The 18,732-nt window shown below is 39.0% G+C and overlaps 1 protein-coding gene across 1 annotated transcript in view; it reads left to right on the top strand.

Annotated features, from left to right (window-relative positions):
• The window catches only part of LOC122809686 (von Willebrand factor A domain-containing protein 5A-like), a 130,215-nt gene that overhangs the window by 18,437 nt on the left and 93,046 nt on the right, over window positions 1-18,732 (top strand). The window contains exon 4 of the mRNA XM_044081362.1: window positions 11,701-11,733. The gene's annotated coding sequence lies outside the window, so the exon portion shown is untranslated. The remainder of the gene's footprint in view (window positions 1-11,700; window positions 11,734-18,732) is intronic.

The following is an 18,732-nucleotide window of genomic DNA, read 5'->3' as shown; positions in this document are numbered from 1 at the left end:
TGGTTGTGCAGTAGTTAGTGTTCTCACATCACAGCAAGAGGTTCTCTGGTTCGATTCTAAGCTGGAGTGCCTTTTGTGCAGAGTCTGTATGTCCTTCCTGTGGTCAAGTGAGTTTTAAAGACATGCAAGTAGATGTGTGTGTGTGTGTGTGTGTGTGTGTGTGTGTGTGTGTGTGTGTGTGTGTGTGTGTGTGTGTGTGTGTGTGTGTGTGTGTGTGTGTGTGTGTGTGTGTGTGTGTGCCTTCTCTGAAGGTTGGGTGCCGGGCTGGCAACTCAACACCATAAAAACTCCATTGCCAAACAATCTGTGGACCGGTGATCTGCTGTGGTGACCCCTAACTGAGACAAGCTGAAAGACATTGCTTTTTATTAAGGCTATAGTCTGTACTCAAGATATATACAAACAAACAAATGTATTGTTTTTGGCTGCCATATAACTACTGATCACCAGCCATGTGCTGGTGTCCTTTCTTGATCTCCATAACCCTGATCATTCTAGCAGTTGACTGGTTTTGTACACCCAGAACAAGATAATATGCAGTCATTTATTTCATGACTGAGCCTTTCACATGCATAGTACATGTCTGGTTTATAGCTTATTCTGGGGAAAGTTAGTTATGCAAAGGAGGATGCAAGTGACCTCACTGCATGGGATAGACATGATGGCAAAGTCTTCCACCGAAAACAGAGATCAAATCCATGGAAACAAGATGGCTATTGGTCAAGTACAGTAGACCCAACCGTGACCCTGATTAGTAGGTAAATTCTCAAGTCATTTGAGTGTGTAAGTAGAAATGAAAGGTGAAAGACATTCCAGAGTAGTGTCATCCCAGGAGTGAGGGATATTTTTTTTTCTTTCTTTAATTTCACCAAGCAATAGTCCCATATATGCCTAGAGGTACATGCAAAATTTCTGCACTGACCCCCAGGCTTATATCCTCTGTGAGCAAATGGTGTATCTCCCCCTTATGCTTGACTGTTGAGTCTAAACGCATGCATTACATCAACTGCAACACACCCCAGCTAATCAGAATATATCTAATGCCTCACTCACAGTATTACTAAATGACACACTAAAACCCATCCCATCCAGTCAGAAGATATCTAATAATGTATCACTCACAGTACCACTAAATGACTCATTAAAATCCATCTCAGCCAATCAAAACATATCTAATAATGCATCACTCACAGTACCACTAAATGACACATTAAAACCCACTCCAACCAATCAGAACATTTCTAGTAATTTATCACTCACAGTACCACTAAATGACATATTAAAACCCATTTCAACCAATCTAATATAATGCATCACTCACAGTACCACTAAATGACACATTAAAGCCCATCCCAACCAATCAGAACATATCTAGTAATGTATCACTCTCACAGTACCACTAAATGACACATTAAAAACCATCCCAACCAATCACAACACATCTCATGCATCATTCACAGTACCAGTAAATGACACATCAGAAGCACTTCATCCAAACCAAAAATCCCAGGGAAAAACGAAAGCTCTAAAAGGAGCCCAAATACTCCTAATAAAAATGTAATTGGCCAAAATCAATATACTGCAGACAAATCATTCAAATCAATGTGTGTTTGAAAACCTTGGGTGGCATGATACCAGGGCACTTCTATGGGCTAGGCTTGTAAAGGCTCCAGGGCCATTAGCCTAGTACACACCTATGTACCTATGAACCTATAAAACACATTTGCAAATAAGAGATGCATAGTATTCCTTGGTGATATTCTACAAAAAATCTAAAATAAAAATAAAAATGCAGAGCTCAAAAATTTAGCAATGTGACCTCTGTCATTGCATCAAAAGTAGTCCAAAACTGCGAAGTAAAAGTAAGCAAGTAAAATTGTCAAGTTTTTTAGTGCATATATAAAACATATTCTCAGCACTCTCTCCAAACATGTCCTCAATGGAGACATGCACCCCAACCCTGGTCCCAAACTCAGCAACCTATCCACAACCTGCCTCCAATAAATTCTCCCACCACCCTAATCACAAGCAACAGAAAGCCAAATGACCTCCTCATAATGTCTCTTAACATTAGAAGTATCTGTAACAAAGTCCAAGACCTCCAAGCCTATAAAAATCTGTACTCTCCTGACATCCTTATCCTAACTGAAACCTGGCTCAAACCTCACATCAAAAGTGAGGAAATACTCCCACCTGGGTATAACATCCTCTGGAAGGACAGACTATCCAGGAAAGGAGGAGGTGTGGCACTATTGTACAAACACCACCTCAATATCCAAATTCTCACCAATTCCGCTCCCCAGTTTGACAAGGAAGAAATCCTTTACACCACTGTCAAATTAAACCCTCAGAAAACAATCAACATTATAGGATGCAATTTCCCACCAGGCCAAAATACACCTCCTATTGAAAACCTCCTAAACTGGGCAAATGTCTCCCTTCCCCAAGAAACTGTCATCCTCGGGGACTTTAACATCATTTGGCTATCCTACAATAGCAACTACCCAGCCCTCCACCTAAAACTCCATGGTTTCTCATAGCTAATACAATCCACTACCAGGATCAATAAAAACCCTAATAATCACACCATTCTTGATTGGATCTTAGTAAACAAGACCCTCACTCTTACCTGACAGGCTGTCTGCCTGATTCCCTCAGCAACCATTCCCCAACGTTCCTACTAAGATATCACATAAATAAGAGTAAACCCATTATTTACAGACCTGTTCACAACAAAGTTAATTTCAACCCCAACTCCTTTACCTCCTCCCTTCAAAAAATTAACTGGGCACTTCTAAAGTACATCCACCTAAACAAAGCATTTCACTTCTTTAACAGAACATTCCTCAACATCCTTAACTCCCATGCTCCCCTAAGAAACACCAAAATCAGAACTAAAAGCTCCCCCTGCTAACAAAAAACAACCATGAGCCTTATGAAAACCAGGGAAAGAACATGGGAATGCTGGCACAAAACTAAAAACCCCTTAGATAGACAACCCTTCCTTAAACTACGAAACAATGTCAAAAAGCAAATAAAAGCAGACAAAGCCCTTTTCTATCAGACATCCTTAAACTCTTCCCAAAGTAACCCCAAGCAGTTCTGGTCCACAATTAACTCAATCTTCTGTCCAGGAAAAGTAAACACCCCCCTACCAAACACCCCTCTCAACACCCACAGCATAGCTGACTCCTTCAACATACATTTCACAGAAACCGTACTATCCCTAACCAAAAAACAATTCCCTACATCGACTCCCTCCACTGCCAACCCAAATTCACCCCTCCCTGCCTTCTTCCTCTCCTCAGTACCCACCTCCTACATAAGAAAACTCCTAAATAAACTAAAACCCACTAAACTTACAGCCGATAACCTGCCCTCTGAATACCTAAAAATAGCAGCTGATGGCCTAGCTTATCTAATTTCCATATTAATCAACCACTCCATATCCCAATACTATGTACCCACACTATGGAAAATATCCCATATCATTCCCTGACATAAAGTGGCCCCTCCACCGACCTCTCCAACTACCACCCCATTGCCATCCTCTCACCTTTCTCTAAGATACTTAAAAAAAGGCATCAACTCACAGGTCTTCAAATACCACCTAAACAATAATCTCCTCCCCAATACCCAGAATGATTTTAGGCCACACCACAGCACTACTACCACTCTGCTGTCTTTCACAAACACTGTCCTTCAGCACAAAAACAATGTCCTCCTCTCCTCTACTGTATTTCTGGCTCTATCTAAGGCCTTTGACATTGTGTCACATGACCTACTACACTCTGCTCTCTCCAACCATTCTTTCTCCACTCCAGCCACAAACTGGTTCCACAGCTACCTACACAGCTACCAGCAATCAGTTGTCTGGGACAATGATATATCTCCTCACCTCCCTGTGACCTGTGGGGTTCCCCAAGGCTCCATCCTTGGCCCCCTTCTCTTCTCCATTTTCACTAACAACCTGCACACTGCCACCAAACATGCCTCCCTCATACAGGATGCCAGTGACTCCACCCTCATCTGCTCAGCCCCAACTCTAACAGAACTCCAACAGATCCCACAAGAATCTTTCTCTTCCATTGAAAGCTGACTATCTAATGCTCAGCTCCTCCTCAATCCAAATAGGACCTTCTCCTTCTTCTTTTGGCTTTTCCCAGTTAGGGATCGCCACAGCAGATCACCTGTCCAGTCATGATTGTCAGTGGAGTTTTACAGTGTTGAGTTGCCAGCCCAATGCCCAACCTTCCACAGAAGGCACACACACACGCACTAATGCCTAGGGCCAATTTAGAGTGTCCAAGCCACCTACAGCATGTCTTTGGGATGTGGGAGGAAACTGGAGCACCTGGAGGAAACCCACGCAACCTCAGGGAGGAAATGCAGACTCCGCACAGAAGGCACCCCAGCCGAGGATCTAACTGGAGAACCTCTTGCTGTGAGGTGGCAGCGCTAGCCGCTGCACCACCGTGGCCACCCTCAAGCCAAACAAGACCAAACTCCTCATATTCAAACCCACCAAATCCACCGCAAACACTCCCCACTTCAATATCCAGGTCAAGAATAATACCTCCATTGCACCAATAGCCCACACCAAACTACTTGGTGTACAGATAGACATCGATCTCAAATTTGGTGCCCACATATCACCAACAATAAAAAAAGTTCACCAAAAACTGGGTGCCCTATACAGAAACCGCCAATACCTCACCAAACCATCTAGAATTTCTATTGTCAATTCCCAACTAATATCCACCCTACTCTATGCATCACCCATCCTTACAATTCTTAGACAGTCAGACCTAAACAAACTCAAAGCCTGCTACAATAAAATCACAAATTTTGCCACCTGTGCCACCTACCGCAGCTACCACTGTGTCTCCCTTAGAGACCTAGACTGGTTCAAGCTCCCTCAACTCCTACACCTAACTCAACTCACCTTTGCTCATAAACTTGTAAACCACCCTCTCAGAATCCCATCACTTCATACACTTCTCCAACCCCACCACTCTTTCAGACCCCTATGCTCCTGCAATAAAAATCTGATGCAGGTCACCAAAGCCAAAAACTCAGCAGGGAAAGCACTTTTCTCCTGTGCCATATCCAAGCTCTGAAATAACCTTCTAACTACCATAACTACCCTCCCTAGCCATCTTTTCAAGACTGCTCTTAAATCACATCTAAATACTCACTGGTTCAGTTCTGCCTAAACCCCGACTAAATCCAGGATTTACTACTCATTCTCTATTATTCTTCTTAACTGTAGCTGTTAGACAAATTATATTACTAGACATTTGCCTATTTTTTTATCTGTGATTGTAAGTGTGCTCTACTTAAACTTTAACAAATGTGCTTTTGCATTTAGTCATATCATCATGATCAATGCCGTAAAATTACCTTGACTAGATTGTCATTTTATTCTGTGGAATTTTTCTCCCCGGGCCTCTGCTGAAAAAAGACCTGTGTCCAGTCAGACTTTCCCAGTAAACAAATGTAAATAAATAAATAAATAAAATTAACAAGTCACAGAAGTGTGAATAAGCAATAAATTCCATTCAAATGTTGTCCTTAACAGTTAACCATGTCTTATGAGGAAATGCAACATTTCCCCACTATCAAAAAGATTTATTGGTATTATATAATTTATTTATGTAAAAAGTAAATGTATTTTGTAAATAAATATATTGTATGGTCTTACTTCATCTCACTAGTCGTATGCTATTGCACTATGACATCATTCAAGGAGTCAGAATGAATGTGATGTAAGTGTTGCTAGTGTGCACTTTGTTTGCATGATCTCCTGCCTGCTTTTCTGCAATGCAAACAAAACAAAAAAGTAACTGGAACCATGGCCAAAGATAAGTAGTAGTTAATTCAAAAAATTCAAAGTCCACAACTTACTTGAAGAGGAGTTTTTTTTTTTTTAAGTAATAGTTGTTTATTCCAAGAGTTTAAAATCCACAACATACTTATAAAGTTGCTGCTTATTCCACAAGTTTAAAATCCACAATCATACTTAAAAAGTTGCAAGTGCAGAAGACACTTTCAAGAAGAAAAGCTTCATCTTTTGCTGTTTTTCTACAATGGTAATATATTTAATTATAGGAGAGGTATTATTTTGTTTTATTTAAACTTATTCCCTGTCTTGCTGGTACTGTAAGACACTGTGCTTTTCCACAGAAACATGCTTTGCTGCTACTGCACTTTATAAGTTTGATTTGTCTGTTTTAATGTACACAAGTGTACTGTATCAGAAACTTTGGATGGAGACCCTTTTTCCGGGATATAGCTAACTGAATATTTTAGTATTTTATATGCATTATTGACCTCTACAGCCAATCAGATTCTGGCATTGGGATATTTTTAACCCTGCTGTAGTATAGAAATGTAGATGATGTACATGAAGGGAAAGGCTCATAAATCTCATGTGCTGGCTCGCTAATGATCAGCTTTCCACATCACTACAGGACATAGAACATGACATCACCTGTGTGAATTTTACATGTTGCTATACTGCCCCTTGTGTTTGACTGTCTGGACTAAGCTCATGTATCCCCTCAGCTGCACCACACCCAACTAATCAAAACACATCTAATGCATCACTCACTGTACTCTGTTCTCACACTACAACTGAAGAGTCTGCATTTTCCTAGCCCCGTGATGTTCATATATTTACAATAATGTGTATGTTGAAATCATTTTATTATTTAGTTTCATAAATGGGACAGTGATTAAAGAAATTACAAGTAATCTCCATGGTATCCCCAAAGTCTCAAAACAACCCACTAAAGTGTAGTGGGTCCAAAAACAAAACAGTGTAAGAAACTTCTCTGTGTGGAAGATTTTCAGTCCATATATTTCTAGTTAATCACTGTATATTAATCAGATCAGACAATAGTAGTAGAAGTAGCGAACATAAACTCATCTTAAGTCAAAACAAAACAAAAAGTAATAATAGAAAATATATAATTGTACAGCATTACTAAGTATTTGAAAGTAATCCAAGCAAGGCAGGCAGTCTGTTTCCAGTCGAAAATCATTTATTAAGTACACAGACAAGTGATCCAAGTAAAACAAAAATAGAGTAATAATTTCCTCACAAGCTTTCTAAATATATATATATTTTTTTGATCAGGCATGGGAGTGGTTTATTGTGCTGTAAAACAAAGTGTTATTGGTACACATGTAAAATTCACATCCCTTCCCCCATCAGTGTGACATTCAAGCTGGTCCTGCCCTACCTAGTAGCTGTCATAATAATATATCACCCTTATGTACTTTAAATACAATTTATAATGATGTGGTACCTCTTATTTAACCAAATTATTAAGTAGATTATTAAGTCTGTGATTTTATCCAAGACAATATACTACATGGCTGGAAATATATCAACCTTAGTTCATTTGGCAATCAAGAAATATATACATATAGAATACATTCTCTCTCAAATGTATCAAAATACAATGTATCTCAATAAAATAATCTAATAAAAAAAATAAATAAAAATGAAAATCATGGTGTATGTGTTGAACTAGATAGGGATAAATCATGGTAAATACCCAAATAAGAAAACAAATAGAATATAAACAAATAAGAAAACAAATGGGATATAAAAATATTAAAATGCAATTAATAAAAAAATAAAAAAAAAAAAATATAAATATACAAATAAATACAAGACGGTTACAATTATCATAATTAAAGGTACTAGACAAATATATATATAAAAATAATTAAAAAAATAAATAAAGTATTTAAAAAAAAAGTAAAAAATAATTAAAAATTATAAAAAAATTCAACATTCAAGCCATTTTAATTTAAAATTTGAGGTTTACAAACTGGTTTGAATTTGGGTTTTTTAAGTTATTCCACATGAACTAGGTTTAATGTATGGTGTTTGAGGATATATTGACTTTGTAAAGACATTCCTTTACACTTTAGAAGAACCCTATTTACTTGTCCTCATGGAAGTGGAAGAAGAACTTCTATTTTTTTTTCAGATTAATACAGGCCATGGGAGCATTGTAGGGGAGCCAGTTCAGCAGCCACCCCACCACATCACACATCATCACATGGGAAACAAAAAAAAAAATTTGTTGTTAACAAATTGGACATTGTACATTGGTATTGCAGATACCTCTGATTGTTTTCTGTGTTTAGGTGGTAAGTACTAATTGAATTTTTTTTTTTTTTATTTAACACAACAACACATCAAGTTTTCAAATTCACTAAGACCTTTAATGAACATGAGGTTTAATTTTTGGATGTTAATATCAGGAAATTAGAGGGCAAATTTTGCTTCCAGAGTACACAGGAAAGACACCTCAAATATATACATATACATTTTGCATGTAAAAATCACTTTCTATTTTCATAACCTGTTGTTAGCAAAGATCGCTTTCGTCCTTCTAGACTTCTTCAGGTCTGTGTACAAGAACCCTAAAAACCTATATAATTGTATAATTATTTAGTATTGTTATTACACATCATTTTGAATAAAGTGGAAAAAAGAACCAGAAAAAAATAAAAATAAGAAAAAATGTATGTTTGATGATGGAAACAAAATATACACTTAAATTTTAACTGATTAAAATGGTATTTAAAACCAATTTATAGAATAAAATAAAATAAAATACAATTAGTCATGTAAACAATGTGGCAATTTTCTAAGTTCCAGTGCACTTTTAATTGAACAGTAGTAGTTTAGTCCAGGCTTCCTAAAAGAGTTCCGCTTTAATTGCCACATGAGTTCATGTTTCTCCAGAATATTCGGGATGTCTCCTTCAAGATCACCTATGTCTATGCGATCCAGGATCTGGAACTTAAAACCTGTGTGTCTTTTATGAAGAGAAAGGTGTTTGTCTAGTGCATTATTTTTACATCCAGAGTGGATTTCTGACAAATGACATGAAATCCTACGCTTGAGTTTATTTACAGTCTTGCCCACATAGAATGCATCACATTCATTGCACTGTGCCCTGTAAATTACTTTTTTAGTGTTACAGTCACCCCCTGCACTGGTTTTAATGATCTTCTTTAAATAAGGGCAATAAAAACTTTCACCTTGCTGTATAAATATACAAAATGTACAATTAGTTTCACATCTTTTAGTGTTTTTCTCACATGGTCTAGGTTTAAATTCAACAAAACTTCTAATGTTCCTGGCCTTCCTATAAACAAATGATGGGGCTTCACCTACGATGTTAATCAGAAAAGGGTTTCCTGTGACAATGTCCTAGTTTTCTTCAATAATATTATTGATACTGTGATAATCCAAAATGTTTGTCAGGATACAGCTATTTTTGCATTTGTTATTCTCTGTGGAATTACTTAACATTTTTCTACAGGGGAGGTTGAGTGAAGGTGCTTCAGTCCTTTTCAGTTCTATAATGGGTTCCAGGATGTTTTTTAACATCTGACTTTCATAGCCTCTCACTAGAAAATCATTCTCTAAGCTGTTCAGGTTTCTCAAAAATGGTTCCATCTCTGTAGTAATTCAAGCTAATCTATAGCCTTGGGACTTCACTACATTATACTTGGTTTTTGTAGGATGTAGACTTTTACTGTGGAGTAATAAGTTAACCCTCGTTGGTTTTCTGGATACAGTCTTGGATCAGCATGCATTCTGACAGGTCACTGTTACAGCAACTTCCATTAGTACCTCTGAAATAAAACCTGAGCACACAATAACTTCAGCATTCATAGTCTGATTACATCATGTAAATACACACTTTTAAAGCACACAAATTGCTTTGCAAAGGATTGATTCCTGAAAATGAAAGAATCACTGACCAAGCAAACATAAACTTTATTGCAAAACTTTAATTTTTGTTTTATCTGCTGTTGTAATAATATAGCCAAATGTTATTTAGTAAGATCTGTCATGCTAGTTCCTACATTTAGATCCTGCCTCCACCACAGAAGCTAGTCTGTGTTCTGTGCCTGATCAAGCTAGTGAATGAATGTACTCTCTTATGAGTCCATAATAACTCCAGGACAATGAACAAGTCAGTTAACTGATGGCCGGTGAAAATGGTTCTACGTTTATACATTTGCTGAAAGGAAAAGATAAAATATCCAAAAATGCCTGTAGGTGTATGATATTGGCAAAAAAAACAAAAGTACAAATGGGGATGACTACCTCTTGTATGGTATATGAACTTTATTTTTATCTCGGTGTGACTACAGGTATAGTACAATGAAGGATAAAAGCATTGTTTCATTTATTTTATTCAAAAGTGAGGAATACAAAGAGAAAAAAAATGTGAGGGAGCATACACATGGGCAGATATAACAAGTGTCCCTACACTGGAGGGAGGGCTGTAATGGAAGTTTATACAATTGTATTTGTTTGTGTTTTGTTTTGCTTTTGTGCTTTCCTCTGCATTCTTTACTGCCTTAAATTCAGGCAACTGAAACCTTCTCAAAGATTGATGCTTCAAATTTTCTTGTACTCATTGATAATTCATTGTGCCAGAGTCCCATCTTTACTGTACACCATGAACATCCATGTAATTTTCCTCAGATGGAGTAATGTTTTCCTTTCCAAGTGGAATTAGTACTAAATAAAGTCATGACATTAGTTAACCTGGGCCAGTTTAAGGGGTCAACACTAATGATTAATTTAGAGTTGTCATCAGACCAGGCAGGAAAATATTTACTTGAGTTACTTTTATTTTAAGTCTTATTACCCTTTGACTCAGTACAGTGTATCTATCCAAAGCAAAACCATTGCTGAATAGACTGCCTTCAAATTAGAGTTTCACTACTTTTAATTTCCTTTTTATGTGAAACGTGTAAAAAAATAAACTTGATGCATCACTGTGTGAGGTTCTTTTCTGAGCTAAGTGTTGAAGTTGTAGCAATGGCTGTTTCATCAGCCATGGATAGATATGCTTTCTAAACCTTTTTACAATAACAATATTTGTTATTTGTGCTGGTATGTATATGGCTGATCAGTTGCTGGTGGTGTAAATAAATAGCCTTCAAAACTACATATTTAAATGATCACATGAGAAAAATTGTACTAATTGAATTCTGCACAGCATAAACTTTAAGTCTGCAAGTTACAATGCTATTTCTTCAGTGAGGCGCAGTTATCTTGAATTTCCAATAGTTATATCAGGGATATGGGGCCCAGCCAGAATGCCTGGGTGTGGGCCCCTTTGTCGTCTACAGAATTGTAGGTTTTTGTGTATTTCTGTTTGTGACTCTGTAGCTCTGCAATTTCACCCACATACACTTTTTAAGTGTGCACATTTGGAGAGGTGTACAACTGCAGTGTGAGGACAAGATACAGAGACCTTGTAAATGAACTCATTCATACTACCAGTCTGTGACAAGGCATACAAAAATCTATTTTGTCTGTAAAATGAGAAAACTGGAAGAAAAAGTAAAATCTTTCCAGAAATAGTGCCTTAATTTTTACAGGATTACTAGAAAGATTGTCACCCTTTCTACTTAAACAAAAATGACAGCAGAGATAAACTATTTTTAAGATGCATCTGTAAAGATTTATTTGTATTTGTGGTTATCATTACAAGTCAAAATTCAGCTGTAAATAAATAGATCAGTGTTCCACTATTTGATCATGTTGAATAAATGAACTTCATTTTGACATTAACTTAAAAAGAAAATATAATTGTATGTATCTACTTAAAAATTGCAGTAATGGTCTTTATATTTTCCATTTAGAGCCCAAGGCAGACAAAGAAAAAAGCCAGAAAGGTAAGTCTGCACCTTTCAGCAATAACATTAACATAACTGAAAGCGTTTGTCATGCAGGTGCACAACCAGAGTCATGGTTTTATGTATAACTTTAACAAACCATAACTAATCATTATTCATCATCATCATCATCATCATCTTCTTTCGGCTGTTCCCATTAGGGGTCGCCGCAGCGGATCACCTGTTTCCATTTCTTCCTGTCCTCTGCATCTTGCTCTGTCACACCAACCACCTGCATGTCCTCTCTCACCACATCCATAAACCTTATCTTAGGCCTTCCTCTTTTCCTGTTACCTGGTAGCTTCATCCTTAGCATCTTTTTCCCAATATACTCAACATCCCTCCTCAGCACATGTCCAAACCAATGTAATCTTGCCTCTCTGACTTTGTCTCCAAACCTTCCAACCTGGGCTGACCCTCTAATATACTTATTCCTAATCCTGTCCACCCTCGTCACACCCAGAGCAAATCTTAACATCTTTAACTCTGCCACATCCAGCTCAAACTCCTGCCTTTTTGTCAGTGTCACTGTCTCCAACCCATATAACATAGCTGGTCTCACTACCCTCTTGTAGACCTTCCCTTTCACTCTTACAGGTACTTGTCTGTCACAAATCACTCCTGACACTCTTCCCCACCTACTCCATCTTGCCTGTACTCTCTTCTTCACCTCTCTTCCACACTCACCGTTACTCTGAACTATTGACCCCAAGTATTTAAACTCATCCACCTTCGCCACCTCTACTCCTTGCATCCTCACCATTCCTCTATCCTCCCTCTCATTCACACACATATATTCTGTCTTAGTCCTGCTGACCTTCATTCATCTTCTCTCTAGAGCATATCTCCATCTCTCCAGGGTGTCCTCCACCTGTTCCCTACACTCACTACAGATCACAATGTCATCTGCAAACATCATAGTCCATGGGGACTCCTGTCTGATCTCGTCTGTCAACCTGTCCATCACCATTGCAAATAGAAAGGGCTCAGAGCTGATCCTTGATGTAACCCCACCTCCACCTAAAACGCATCCGTCACTCCCACCGCAGACCTCACCGCTGTCACACTACCCTCGTACATATCCTGTACCACTCTTACATATTTCTCTGACACACCTGACTTCCTCATACAACACCACAACTCTTCTCTAGGCACCTTATCATATGCTTTTTCTAAGTCTACAAAAACACAATGCAACTCCTTCTGACATTCTCTGTACTTCTCCATCAACACTCTCAGAACAAACATCACATCTGTAGTGCTCTTTCCTGGCATGAAACCATACTGCTGTTCACTAATCATCATGTCCCTTCTTAACCTAGCTTCTACTACTCTTTCCCATAACTTCATGCTGTGACTGATCAATTTAATCCCTCTGTAGTTACTACAGCTCTGCCCATCACCCTTATTCTTAAAAATCAGTACCAAAACACTTTTTCTCCATTCCTCAGGCATCCTCTCACTTTCTAAGATTTCATTAAACAATCTGGCTAAAAACTCCACTGCCATTTCACCTAAACACCTCCATGCTTCCACAGGTATGTCATCTGGGCCAACAGCCTTTCCATTCTTCATTCTCTTCATAGCTATCCTTACTTCCTCCTTGCTAATCCATTGTACTTCATGATTCACTATCCCTACATCATCCACCTTCTCTCCCTCTCATTCTCTTCATTAATCAACCCCTCAAAGTACTCTTTCCATCTTCTCAACACACTCTCCACTCAGTGGCTGGGTTAACTAATCATTATTATTAAAGAATATAAAATATTTCAATAGTTTTCCTACAGAATTGTATTTTCCATTAGCTTGCACATGTGCTAAGATATATAATTTCTATGGCATATATTTCAGTTTATACCTAAAGTAGCATCCATTAAATAGTTTGCTTCTTTCCCTATTTTGTTTCTTATATTCCATCAGAATGGCAAACACTGCAAATAAGAGCAAGAAAAATATGTCTCATGTTGTAAAGCAAAAATGTTACTTCCTGGACCACGATTTTGGTAAGCTGCACCAATTTAAGGAGGATTCTCTGATAATGCACCAGTTTAAGGAGGGTTCTCTGATAATGCTTGAAGAAATTCACAATCAGCTTTTCCTTCATAAGCTTTCTTGACTGCCAGAGGAATTTAGAAACCTGACTGTTGGGAATAAATTATCCTTTACACAGCCTTCAGGAAAGTCATCTCATGGCATGATAAGCAGCAGACCTCAGGACCATCACCACTGGTCACCAAGCCATTAGGTATATCTAGATAGACCATTTGCCAAGAAGTGTAAACTCAGATCAAATGACACTGAAAACAGTAGTGGGATAAATCCTGCAGGCCAAGCAACAATGGACTGCTAAGGCCACCCTTGCAATGTTGCTATAGAAATGAAATAAGCAGAACAAAGACCTCACAGCATCAACCATGTTTCAACAATATTGTGACACGTGGGAAATAATGAAATCAGTATATTTAAGGAAGTCAGTATTGGAAGACAGGAGGCACAACCCCCCCCCCCCCCCCCCAGTGGGAAAAATAGGATAGTACCACTTTGTAGGAAGCAACTTTGAGGAGTAATTCTACTTGACAAAATTGCTATTACCAAAACTCACTCTCTCTCTCACACAAATACATACATACATACACACAGAAATGCACACACATATACACACTTGTGTCATAAAATCACATTGCAAAGAACTCCAAATCAGCAAGTTGCAAAATATACATATGACTTTCCATTTCTAGGACTTCCATTACCAGTGAAACACACACACACACACACCAGTGAAACACACACACACACCAGTGAAACACACACACACACACACACACACACACACACACACACACACACACACACACACACACACACACACACACACACACACACACACACACACACACACACACACACACACACACACACACACACACACACACATTTACACATCAAAACAATCGCTACCAGTCAAATGTAGCACAGAAATTTCATTAAAAAATATACCACATAAGTAATTTTTGCAAGAGAGCTAAACTCCCTGAAACCCACATTGTTATACATTACTAACTTAATGTTTGTATAACAGTGCAAATCTCAGCAGATCTTCAAACTCAACTATTCAGTAACAACACAACTCATTTCTGGCAAACTAGACACAGGGATTCTTTGCTAAAGAAGAAATTTCCGTAACAGTAAATGTGCTACTGATCACTGTTGCAGTATTTCTAACACATGGTTTATTACTGCTGTCATCCAGCCGAGATAACAAAGCTTTACCTTCCCAATATCATCCTTCTGACATGTGACCTCAGCTTGCAAGTTTAGGAGTATATAGGCAGATGTACAAGCACAATTCCTCAGACTATCTCCAAGGCAGTGGCCTAAAGACCCCGAAGACAGAAAGCTGCTCAGCAAGGAGGGGTATAGTATGAAGTGGTAAGGAAGCCCTCTCGGTTCTAGGGTGTTTCCCATGGCGTAGGAACTGAGGAGGAAAGACTGAGTTAGAAGAAAATAAAAGCATAAAAGGGGAAGGTTGGTAGGAAGGAATTCTGCAACAGTGATCAGTAGGTCATCTACTATTATGGTAAGTTCTTACACAGCTGTACTATGTTCTGACTGAAAGCACTGTTGAAGAAGTATTCCTAACACATTGGTGATTCTCATAGCTAAAGGGAAAGTAAGGCTGGTTGCTAAAAGGCAGTAGAAATGTCCAAGTGGCCAGATTGGATTCATCCAGTGAATGCAACTCTGGACCTTGAAAAGGCATCTATCCTGTAGTGTTCAGTGAAAGTGTGTACATACAGATGACAAGGTGGCATCTTCCAGTGTGGTCTTGGCATCCACTCCTTTGTAGAAAGTTCCAGAGGCTGCTACTGCTCTGGTAGATTGAGCTTGAGGGCATGGGGGCAAGGAGTTGTCATGTAGAGAGTAACAAAAGGAGATGGCCTCAGAGATCCAGCTTGCAATGGTTTGCTTGGATAAACGTTGGCCTAGTTTAGAGTCCATGAAAGAAACAAACAGTTGATCAGATTTTTGAGTGATTTTTCTTTTATCCAAATAGAATCTTAGCTGTCTGTGAATGTCCATAGAATGCAGTATCATTTCTCCCCATTTCTGTGAGTTTGGAAAGACTGTAGCCTAAATGACAGATAATTTAGGCTTGAATGAAGAATTAACCCTGAGGATCACCCTGTCTTTGTGAAAAATAAGAAAGGAATGGCCATGAGTGTCTGAAGCTCTGAAACTCTCCTAGCTGAAGTGAGGGCCAGATGTGATAGTTTACCAAGTGCAGAATTTGAGGTTTGCTAATGCTGCCAGTTCAAAAGGAGGTAAGGTAAGTTTCTGCAGCACAAAGTGGAGGTCTCAACTAGAGGTAATTGGCTTTCTATGTGGTCTAAGATGAAGGACCCTTTTAAGAAATAACTAGATCCCAGATCTAGACATAAGTGGAGGAATGAGAGGCAAACAAGCAGAGATGGCTGATAGGTGGGCTTTAATGGAGCAGTAGGCCAGACTTGTATATAACAGTACACATGCATATTTCTGAATTGAAGGTACCTCTGATTGGTTGGGGTCCCACCTATTCCTTTGGCACTGATAGGAGAATCTCTTCCATTCAGCTATGTAAGATTATTGATCTGTGGATCTCTTAACTTCTTGGAGAATTTTAATAATATCCTCAGAAAATGTTGCCTGTAAGAAACCAGCACCCTATCATTCATAGAGTTAGGTTTATGGATGACAGATTGGGATAATGTAGTAACCCTTTCTGTTCAGTGATGAGATCCACTTGTTGTGACAGTTTGCAGTACTTGCCGTTGGAGAAAAGAAAATGAGGCGGGAACCAGTGCTGTCTAGGCCAAAAGGGAATCACTAACAAGAGTTTTGTTTTTTCTTTTTCTGGGTCTTTAGGAAAAACTCTTGCAATGAGAAGTAGTGGAGGGAAGGAATAAAGGAATTTCCCTGTCTATTGTAAAGCAATAGCATCTGTCCTGCAAGTTGAGGGGTATGGGTCATTGGTACAAAATAGTGGAAACTGTTTGATGGTCTTTGAAGCAACCCTATCTGAGCAGTCCTCCAGCAGCGAAGGATGCCATGGAAAACCTTGTGTTTTATTGGTCTGTTCAAGAGGGTCCTCTAAGGACCTGCTTAAAGAGTCTGCTAATGTATTGTCCAGTGATGAGATGCATGTAGCTTTGAGTAACATGTTTTTTCTGGGTGGTGAGATCCTTGGCTTTCTGTGCCAGTCTGCAGTTTGTACGATCTGACCCCTCCTTGCTTGTTTATATACCACATTACTGTTGTACTGTTTGTGGACACTAATAGGGGTACCTGGTTTCCAGAGATGTGAAAAGACCTGAAGAGCTTGGATGAGGGTTTTCATTTCCTAAATGTTAATGTGTTCTTTTAGTAGCATTGACTGCCATCTGCTCTGCACTGCACTGCACTTGTTGGGTGCCTGTCCAAGCCCTCATGCCTCATCGAAGGCATTTGTGTACTTTTCCAGAACTGGGGCTGGAAGAGTGAAGGGAAGCTCAGGGTTGAGATTCACGTGATCCTTCCACCATAAGAGTTCCTGTGTGACACAAGGTAAAAGGGGAATTACTGAGTCCAGAGGGTGTGAGTGCTGAGACTAGACTGCTTTCGGACCATTAGATTTTTATGCAAGTCAGGCAGGTGGAGCATTAGGATAGTAGCTGCCATGAACCCCAGAGCCCTTAGGATCTCCTTTGATGAGCATTGGCTGAGGGAAGCAAGGCTGTGTGAGTAGTTTGCAAGGCTCTGGACATTCTCTTCAAGTAAGTAGGTCTGCATTATTTTTGTGTCAGGCCTGCAGCCCAGAAAAACTAAGTCCTAAAATGACTGCAGGGAGGATTTTCTGCTGATGATTGTGAACCCCAACTTGGACAGGAGGAGGAAGAGGGTGAACTGGAGATGAGGTTGGAGAATTGTAGTGAAGTAACTTAGATAAACAGGACATCTAAGCATGGAAGTATCTGAATTCCCTGGGTTTGACAGAAGGCAATCACTGGTGCCAGACACTTTGTGAAAATTCTTGGTTGTGGGAAGCCCAAAAGGCAAAGCAGTAAACTGATAGTGAGATGAGCCAGTACACAACCTGAGGAATCTCCTGCAAAGGGTCCAAATTGGTATATGGAGGTAAGCATCTATTGGATCTAGGGATATTAGAAAGGCAAGAGGCAGAATGAAAGGTAGCAGAGTGTGCAGGAAGAGCATTTTGAAAGCTGGCTCTTTTAAGAAGGTATTTAAGAGATGCAGTATGAGTCTCTACTGCCTATCTTTCCTTGACACTAAGAAAACTCTTGAGTAAAACCTCTTTCCTAGAAATTCTTCTGGCTCTGGCTGCATTGTGTCTTGTTTCTATAGTTCCTGTAAAATGAGTAGGAGCAGATGATTCTGATTGTGTGGAGGTGGAGTTTGCCATTTACAGAGGAAATCTGTATCCAAGACATGGCATAACCATTTGTATGATAGATAGCACTCATTTATCTGTAGTAATATTTTTACAGGTGAAGAAAAGATTGGGTCAGCCTTTTCGAGACGGGCAAGATAGGATTGGGGACAAGGGGAAAGGAAGTTGAAGATAGTCACATAGATTTGTTCCCAAAGGGAGGCCTCCCAGATGAGGTATCCTATCTGGTTTATCTGGGAATCTCTTCCTAGGAGCCTTTCTGTTTTTCTGGTTGAGCCTATCCTTTCTAAAAAAAAAAAACAGGTAGGTTTTGTTGGGTAATTACTGTGATACCTAGGTATAGAGGTTAACAGAAACTGCCTGCAGTCTTTCCTGGTTTTACCTTGCTCTTCAAGGGTTTTGAAAGGGTTGGCTGCTTGAGGGGCAAACAAGAGAGCCTTGTCTAAAGAGGAGTCCACTGTTTTTGCTTTTAAGTCCTCAGAAATAGAAATAGAAATAGGTGGAAATACCTGCAGATTTACAGATCCTATAGCAGCTGCTTTGGATAATGTCTGTACAGCATTATAACT

Source organism: Protopterus annectens, chromosome 8.part0 (genome assembly GCF_019279795.1).
Source record: "Protopterus annectens isolate FY-2018-M chromosome 8.part0, PAN1.0, whole genome shotgun sequence".
NCBI classification, from domain to species: Eukaryota; Metazoa; Chordata; order Ceratodontiformes; family Protopteridae; genus Protopterus; species Protopterus annectens.
Note: the sequence above shows the minus strand (reverse complement) of the source record. Positions and strands in the feature narration are given on the sequence as shown.